An 8,589-nucleotide genomic window follows, 5' to 3' on the forward strand; every position below is an offset into this window, starting at 1 on the left:
CATACGAATCGACTTGTGTTGTTTCTTCAAGATCATGGTTGGAGGATCAATTTACCAAAAAGTTCTTTGATTCCTCAAACAAGGGTAACCTTTCTGGGTTTCCAGATAGATTCAGTGTCCATGACTTTGTCTTTAACAGACAAGAGACGTCTAAAATTGATTACAGCCTGTCGAAACCTTCAGTCTCAATCATTCCCTTCGGTAGCCTTATGCATGGAAATTCTAGGTCTTATGACTGCTGCATCGGACGCGATCCCCTTTGCTCGTTTTCACATGCGACCTCTTCAGCTCTGTATGCTGAACCAATGGTGCAGGGATTACACGAAGATATATCAATTAATATCTTTAAAACCGATTGTTCGGCACTCTCTGACGTGGTGGACAGATCACCATCGTTTAATTCAGGGGGCTTCTTTTGTTCTTCCGACCTGGACTGTAATTTCAACAGATGCAAGTCTCACAGGTTGGGGAGCTGTGTGGGGATCTCTGACGGCACAAGGAGTTTGGGAATCTCAGGAGGTGAGATTACCGATCAATATCTTGGAACTCCGTGCAGTTTTCAGAGCTCTTCAGTTTTGGCCTCTTCTGAAGAGAGAATCGTTCATTTGTTTTCAGACAGACAATGTCACAACTGTGGCATACATCAATCATCAAGGAGGGACTCACAGTCCTCTGGCTATGAAAGAAGTATCTCGAATTTTGGTTTGGGCGGAATCCAGCTCCTGTCTAATCTCTGCGGTTCATATCCCAGGTGTAGACAATTGGGAAGCGGATTATCTCAGTCGCCAAACGTTGCATCCGGGCGAATGGTCTCTTCACCCAGAGGTATTTCTTCAGATTGTTCAAATGTGGGGGCTCCCAGAGATAGATCTGATGGCCTCTCATCTAAACAAGAAACTTCCCAGGTATCTGTCCAGATCCCGGGATCCTCAGGCGGAGGCAGTGGATGCATTATCACTTCCTTGGAAGTATCATCCTGCCTATATCTTTCCGCCTCTAGTTCTTCTTCCAAGAGTAATCTCCAAGATTCTGAGGGAATGCTCGTTTGTTCTGCTAATAGCTCCGGCATGGCCTCACAGGTTTTGGTATGCGGATCTTGTCCGGATGGCATCTTGCCAACCATGGACTCTTCCGTTAAGACCAGACCTTCTGTCTCAAGGTCCTTTTTTCCATCCGGATCTGAAATCCTTAAATTTAAAGGTATGGAGATTGAACGCTTGATTCTTGGTCATAGAGGTTTCTCTGACTCCGTGATTAATACTATGTTACAGGCTCGTAAATCTGTATCTCGAGAGATATATTATAGAGTCTGGAAGACTTATATTTCTTGGTGTCTTTCTCATCATTTTTCTTGGCATTCTTTTAGAATACCGAGAATTTTACAGTTTCTTCAGGATGGTTTAGATAAGGGTTTGTCCGCGAGTTCTTTGAAAGGACAAATCTCCGCTCTTTCTGTTCTTTTTCACAGAAAGATTGCTATTCTTCCTGATATTCATTGTTTTGTACAAGCTTTGGTTCGTATAAAACCTGTCATTAAGTCAATTTCTCCTCCATGGAGTTTGAATTTGGTTTTGGGAGCTCTTCAAGCTCCTCCGTTTGAACCTATGCATTCATTGGACATTAAATTACTTTCTTGGAAAGTTTTGTTCCTTTTGGCCATCTCTTCTGCTAGAAGAGTTTCTGAATTATCTGCTCTTTCGTGTGAGTCTCCTTTTCTGATTTTTCATCAGGATAAGGCGGTGTTGCGAACTTCTTTTGAATTTTTACCTAAAGTTGTGAATTCCAACAACATTAGTAGAGAAATTGTGGTTCCTTCATTATGTCCTAATCCTAAGAATTCTAAGGAGAAATCATTGCATTCTTTGGATGTTGTTAGAGCTTTGAAATATTATGTTGAAGCTACGAAATCTTTCCGTAAGACTTCTAGTCTATTTGTTATCTTTTCCGGTTCTAGGAAAGGCCAGAAAGCTTCTGCCATTTCTTTGGCATCTTGGTTGAAATCTTTAATTCATCTTGCCTATGTTGAGTCGGGTAAAATTCCGCCTCAAAGAATTACAGCTCATTCTACTAGGTCAGTTTCTACTTCCTGGGCGTTTAGGAATGAAGCTTCGGTTGACCAGATCTGCAAAGCAGCAACTTGGTCCTCTTTGCATACTTTTACTAAATTCTACCATTTTGATGTATTTTCTTCTTCTGAAGCAGTTTTTGGTAGAAAAGTTCTTCAGGCAGCGGTTTCAGTTTGAATCTTCTGCTTATGTTTTTTGTTAAACTTTATTTTGGGTGTGGATTATTTTCAGCAGGAATTGGCTGTCTTTATTTTATCCCTCCCTCTCTAGTGACTCTTGTGTGGAAAGATCCACATCTTGGGTAGTCATTATCCCATACGTCACTAGCTCATGGACTCTTGTTAATTACATGAAAGAAAACATAATTTATGTAAGAACTTACCTGATAAATTCATTTCTTTCATATTAACAAGAGTCCATGAGGCCCACCCTTTTTTGTGGTGGTTATGATTTTTTTGTATAAAGCACAATTATTCCAATTCCTTATTTTATATGCTTCGCACTTTTTTTCTTATCACCCCACTTCTTGGCTATTCGTTAAACTGATTTGTGGGTGTGGTGAGGGGTGTATTTATAGGCATTTTAAGGTTTGGGAAACTTTGCCCCTCCTGGTAGGAATGTATATCCCATACGTCACTAGCTCATGGACTCTTGTTAATATGAAAGAAATGAATTTATCAGGTAAGTTCTTACATAAATTATGTTTTTAAGCAACTTTCTAATTTACTCCTATTATCAAATTTTCTTCATTCTCTTGGTATGTTTATTTGAAAAGCAAGAATGTAAGTTTAGATGCCAAGCCATTTTTGGTGAACAACCTGGGTTGTCCTTGCTGATTGGACAGCACCAATAAACAAGTGCTGTCCATGGTACTGAACCAAAATTGTCTGGCTCCTTAGCATAGATGCCTTCTGTTTCAAATAAAGATAGCAAGAGAACAAAGAAAAATTGATAACAGAAGTAAATTAGAAAGTTGCTTAAAATTGCATGCTCTATCTGAATCATGAAAGAAAAAAATTGGGTTCAGTGTCCCTTTAAGGAGGCTTTGGCTACCTTGGATGACCCAGATTCTACTATTTTTGTTAACCCTAACAAGTAAGCATTTTTATGTTCCCTCTGCGGTGGAGGAATTTCCTGTTCCAGACCGTGCTTCTGAGATTATTGCACGGGAGTGGGAGAGACCTGGTATTCCTTTTTCTCCATCTCCTATTTTTAAGAAAATGTTTCCTATAGCTGACTCTATTAAGGAGTCGTGGCAAACAGTTCCTAAGGTGGAAGGAGGTATTTCCACTTTGGCTAAGAGGACCACTATTCCGATAGAGGATAATTGTTCTTTTAAGGATCCAATGGATAAGAAATTTAAGGCATTATTAAAGAAAATGTATGTTCACCAAGGTCTTCAATGGCAGCCTGCAGTGTGTATTGCTACTGTTGCCAGCGCTGCAGCTTACTGGTTTGATGCCTTGTCTGATTCTATTCAGACAGATACTCTTCTTGAGGAGATCCAGTACAGGATTAATGCTCTTAAGTTAGCCAATTCCTTTATTACGGATGCTTCCTGTCAGGTCATTAAACTGGTAGCAAAAATGTCTGGTTTTGCGGTACTAGCTCGCAGAGCCCTTTGGTTAAAATCCTGGTATGCGGATGTTTTTTTATAAGTTATTAGCTATTCCCTACAAGGGTAAGACCTTGTTTGGGCCTGGTTTGGCTGAAATTATTTCAGATATCACAGGAGGAAAGGGATATTTTCTTCCTCAGGATAAGAATAAGCAGAAAGGGCGTCAGAGTAATTTCCGTTCCTTTCGTAACTTTAGAGGTAAACCCTCCACTTCCTCTTCCATGCAGGAACTATCCAAGTCTTCCTGGAAGTCTGGTCAGTCTTGGAACAAGGGGAAACAGTCTAAGAAACCTGTTGCTGACTCCAAGTCAGCATGAAAGGTCTGCCTCAGATCTAGGAACGGATCTAGTAGGGGGCAGGGTTTCTCAATTTGCTCAGGCTTGGATACGAGATGTCCCAGACCTGTGGGCCGTGAAAATTGTATCTCAGGGGTACAAGTTAGAATTCTAGACTTTTCCTCCCAGAGGCAGGTTCCTTCTCTCAAGGTTATCTGTAGACCAGATAAAGAGAAAGGCATTCTTAAATTGTATCAAGGATCTTTTTGTCCTGGGAGTCATAGTTCCAGTTCCTCCGCAGAAACAGGGTCTGGGATTTTATTCAAATCTGTTTGTGGTTCCCAAGAAAGAGTGGACTTTTAGACCTATTTTAGACCTAAAGTGTTTAAACAAGTTCCTCAGAGTACAGTTCTTCAAGATGGAGACTATACGTTCCATTCTTCCCTTGGTTCAAGAGGGTCAGTTCATGACAACCATAGACCTAAAGGATGCATACCTCTTCATGTTCCCATCCACAGGGATCATCACAAGATTCTGAGATTTTTTTTTCCAGACAAGCACTTTCAGTTTGTGGCTCTTCCATTTGGCCTTGCCACAGCTGCCAGAATTTTCTCAAAGGTCCTGGGGGCTCTGTTGGCGGTAATCCGGTCTCGGGGCATTGCAGTGGCGCCACATCTGGACGACATTCTGGTTCAGGCGCCGTCTTTTCAACAAGCAAACTCATACGGAGAGCTTGTTGTCTTTTCTTTGCTCCTGCGGTTGGAAGGTGAATTTGGGAAAGAGTTCTCAGATTCCAGCTACAAGAGTAGTGTTTTTAGGGACCATAATAGACTCCCTACTAATGAAGATATTTCTGAAAGAGGTCAGAAAAACAAAGATTTCCGTCTCTATCTCCTCTCCTTGGCCGTCAGTGGCTCTATGTATGGCGGTAATTGGTCTGATGGTAGCTTTGATGGATCTGTCTCCGCAAATAGTTCTGGATCAGGCGACAAGGGATTCTCTTCTGCTTTAGCAGACTTTCCTGGGTGATCGTGACCATAGATGCAAGCCTTCTAGGTTGGGGAGCAATTTGGGGGTCATTGAAGACTCAGGGTCTTTGGACTCGGGAGCAGTCAGTCCTCCCTATAAACATTCTAGAACGGAGAGCGATTTTCAATGCTCTACTGACCTGGCCTCAGTTAGCCTTAGCCTGGTTTATCAGGTTCCAGTCGGACAACATAACATCGGTGGCATACATCAACCACCAGGGGGGGGACTCAGAGTTCCTTGGCCATGACAGAGGTGGCCTGGATAATCCAGTGGGCGGAGTCTCACAACTGTTGCCTTTCTGAGATCCACATCCCAGGAGTGGGCAATTGGGAGGCGGATTTTCTGAGCCGACAGACCTTTCATCTGGGGGATTGTTAACTCCATCCGGAAGTATTTTCCAGTTTAATCCTCAATTGGGGGCAGCCAGAAATGGATCTCATGGCTTCTCGGCAGAATGCCAAGCTTATGAGGTATGGCTCAAGGTCAAGGGATCCACAGGCTTTCTTGATAGATGCTCTGGCGGTCCCTTGGAATTTCAGTCTAGCATACATATTTCCTCTGTTTGCTTTCCTGTCAAGAGTCTTTGCTTGAATCAAGCAGGAGAGGGCGTCAGTGATTTTCATAGCACCGGCGTAGCCTCGCAGGATCTGGTATGCAGATCTAGTGGAAATGTCGTCTCTATCTCCGTGGAAACTACCTCTGAAGAAGGACCTTCTACTTCAGGGTCCCTTTCTTCATCCAAATCTCGTTTCTCTGAAGCTGACTGCTTGGAGATTGAATGCTTAATTTTATCTAAGCATGGGTTTTCAGAGTCGGTCATTGAGACCATGATTCAGGCTCGTAAGCCTGTGACAAGAAATATTTACTATAAGATAGGACATAAATATCTGTATTGGTGTGAATCTAGAGGCTACTCTGAAAGGTCGGATTTCTGCGTTGTCTATTTTGTTGCATAATCGTTTGGCGGATGCCCAGATATGCAATCTTATTGTAAGGCCTTGGTTAGGATTAGGCCTGTGTTTAAGTCAGTTACTCCTCCCTGGAATCTTAACCTTGTTCTTAGAGTTTTACAGCGGGCTCCGTTTGAACCTATGCATTCCTTAGATATTAAGATGTTATCTTAGAAGGTTTTGTTTAATGTTGCTATTTCTTCTGCTCGGAAAGTTTCGGAACTCTCGGCTCTGTAGTTTGATTCTCCTTATCTTATTTTTCATTCTGATAAGGTGGTTCTAAGTATTAAATTAGGTTTCTTACCTAAGGTTGTTTCAAACAAGATTATTTATTTAGGAGATTGTGGTTCCTTCTTTGTGTCCTAATCCTCCTCCTCCTAATGAGCGTGTGTTGCACAACCTAGATGTTGTGCGTGCATTGAAGTTTTATCTTCAGGCGACTAAGGACTTTTGTCAGTCTTCTGCTTTTTTTTTTCTGGGAAGCACAAGGGTCAGAAAGCTACGACTACTTCTCTTTCTCTTTTGGCCTATGAGACTGCTGGACAGCAACCTCCTGAGAGAATCACTGCTCATTCCACAAGGGCTGTTTCTTCTTCTTGGGCATTTAAAAATTAAGCTTCTATGGAACAGATTTGCAAGGCTGCAACTTGGGCCTCTTTGCATACTTTTTCAAAGTTTTATCAATTTGATACTTTTACCTAAGCTGCGGCTTCTTTTGGGAGAAGGGTTCTTCAGGCAGTGGTGCCTTCTGTTTAGGTCTACCTGTCTTGTCCCTCCCTTATTATCTGTGTCCTCTAGCTTGGGTATTGATTCCCACTAGTAATTGATGATTCTGTGGACTCACCATATCTTAGGAAAGAAAACATAATTTATGCTTACATAATAAATGTATTTCCGGACATGGTGAGTCCATGGCCCACCCTTTATTTAAGACATTTATTTTTTCTAAAACCTCAGGCAACTCTACACTTTTGTGTTATCTTTTTTTCCCATTTTTCCTTCGGCCGAATGACTGGGGATTATGGGTAAGGGAAGTGACATATATAGCAGTTTTGCTGTAGTGCTCTTTGCCTCCTCCTGCTGGCCAGGAGTGATATTCCCACTAGTAATTGATGATTCTGTGGACTTACCATATCCGGAAATAAATTTATCAGGTAAGCATAAATTATGTTTTTCTGGATTATTTACAAAATGTCAATCCAACATACTGCATGCAACGGAATTAACCTTCTATTGTTTAGATAAATTTCACAGGGAAATTTATGTTTTTAACCTTTTGGAACATGTTACAGCTGATTTTGCTGTAGAGAATTTAGCACAGTTTATGTGGAAATAACATATATATAGGGAAAAAAAAAACTTTGGAGCACATTTATTTTGTAATTTTAAAGGGTTTTAAATGTTTGTGAATATTGTTGTTTGTTTTTTCTTGCATATGGTAATATTTGTGAATGCTGTGCAAGTCTATTAATTTAATTGAGATTTAGTGCTTGTGATTTAATTATTTAAATGGAGAAATGATTCTAGCTTTTTATTTTTGTCTTGCAGTCAGACCTGTTTGTTATTAAAGTATGATGTTATTAGCAATAGTCTCTTCTTTCTTTCAACTGATGGTCCACAATGCATCACATGTGGGAAATATCTCCTGTCCAACAATAGTCAATGTAAAAATACATTGTAGAGCTTTATTCCACCCCATCTGCCATCATTCCCCAGTTTTTGTTTTACATTACAGCAGAGTTTTCTTATCTACTAGCATATGCCATGTGTCCTTTTCCCCACTTCTGGAACGGTCACCAAATTGTCAGACACAGAACATAGTACAGATGCACCCCTTTTATCGCATTTCGTAGATAGTGTGGAGCGAAAGCTAGTCAGTTTTGTCCTATCACACAGAAGAGCTACTGTAGCTGAAATTGCTGAGAAAATGAATGCTGGCCATGATAGAAAGGTGTTAGAACACACAGTGCATTACAGTTTGCTGCGTATGGGGCGGTGTAGCCGCAGATCAGTCAGAGTGCCCATGATGACCCCTGTCCACCGCCGAAAGCGTCTTCAATGGGGACGTGAGCGTCAGAACTAGACCATGGAGCAATGGAAAAAGGTTGCCTGGTCTGGCGAATCATGTTTTTTCTTTTAAATCAGGTGGATGGCCGGGTGCGTGTATGTCGTTTATCTGGGAAAGAGATGGCAACAGGATGCACTATGGGAAGAAGGCAGGCCTGTCAGAGGCAATGTTATGCTTTGGGCAATGTTCTACTGGTAAACCTTGAGTCCTGACATTCATGTGGATCTTACTTTGACACGTTCCACCTACCTAGAAATTGTTGCAGACTATGTACACCCCTTCATGGTAATGGTGTTCCCTGATGGCAGTAGCCCATTTGAGCTGGATAATGCAGCCTGCCACACTGCAAAAATTGTTCAGGAATGGTTTGAGGAAAATGTTGCGTTGGCCTCCAAACTCCCCAGATCTCAATCTGATTGAGCATCTGAGGGATATGCTGAAACAACAAATATGATCCATGGAGGCCCCTCCTTGCAACTTTCAAGACAGATCTGCTGCTAATGTCTTGGTGCCAGATACTACAGGATACGTTCAGAGGTCTTGTGGAGTCCATGCCTCAACGCATCAGAGCTGTTTTGGCAGC

General features: G+C 41.6%; 1 long non-coding RNA gene across 1 annotated transcript; it reads left to right on the forward strand.

Moving 5' to 3' along the window:
* Positions 1 to 3,075: 3,075 nt before the first annotated feature.
* On the forward strand, positions 3,076 to 7,525 carry LOC128639626 (uncharacterized). Its single transcript, XR_008399234.1, has 2 exons — positions 3,076 to 6,233; positions 6,343 to 7,525. It is a non-coding gene; the product is annotated as an uncharacterized LOC128639626 (long non-coding RNA).
* The last annotated feature ends 1,064 nt before the right edge of the window (positions 7,526 to 8,589 follow it).

Source organism: Bombina bombina, chromosome 9 (genome assembly GCF_027579735.1).
Source record: "Bombina bombina isolate aBomBom1 chromosome 9, aBomBom1.pri, whole genome shotgun sequence".
NCBI lineage: Eukaryota > Metazoa > Chordata > Amphibia > Anura > Bombinatoridae > Bombina > Bombina bombina.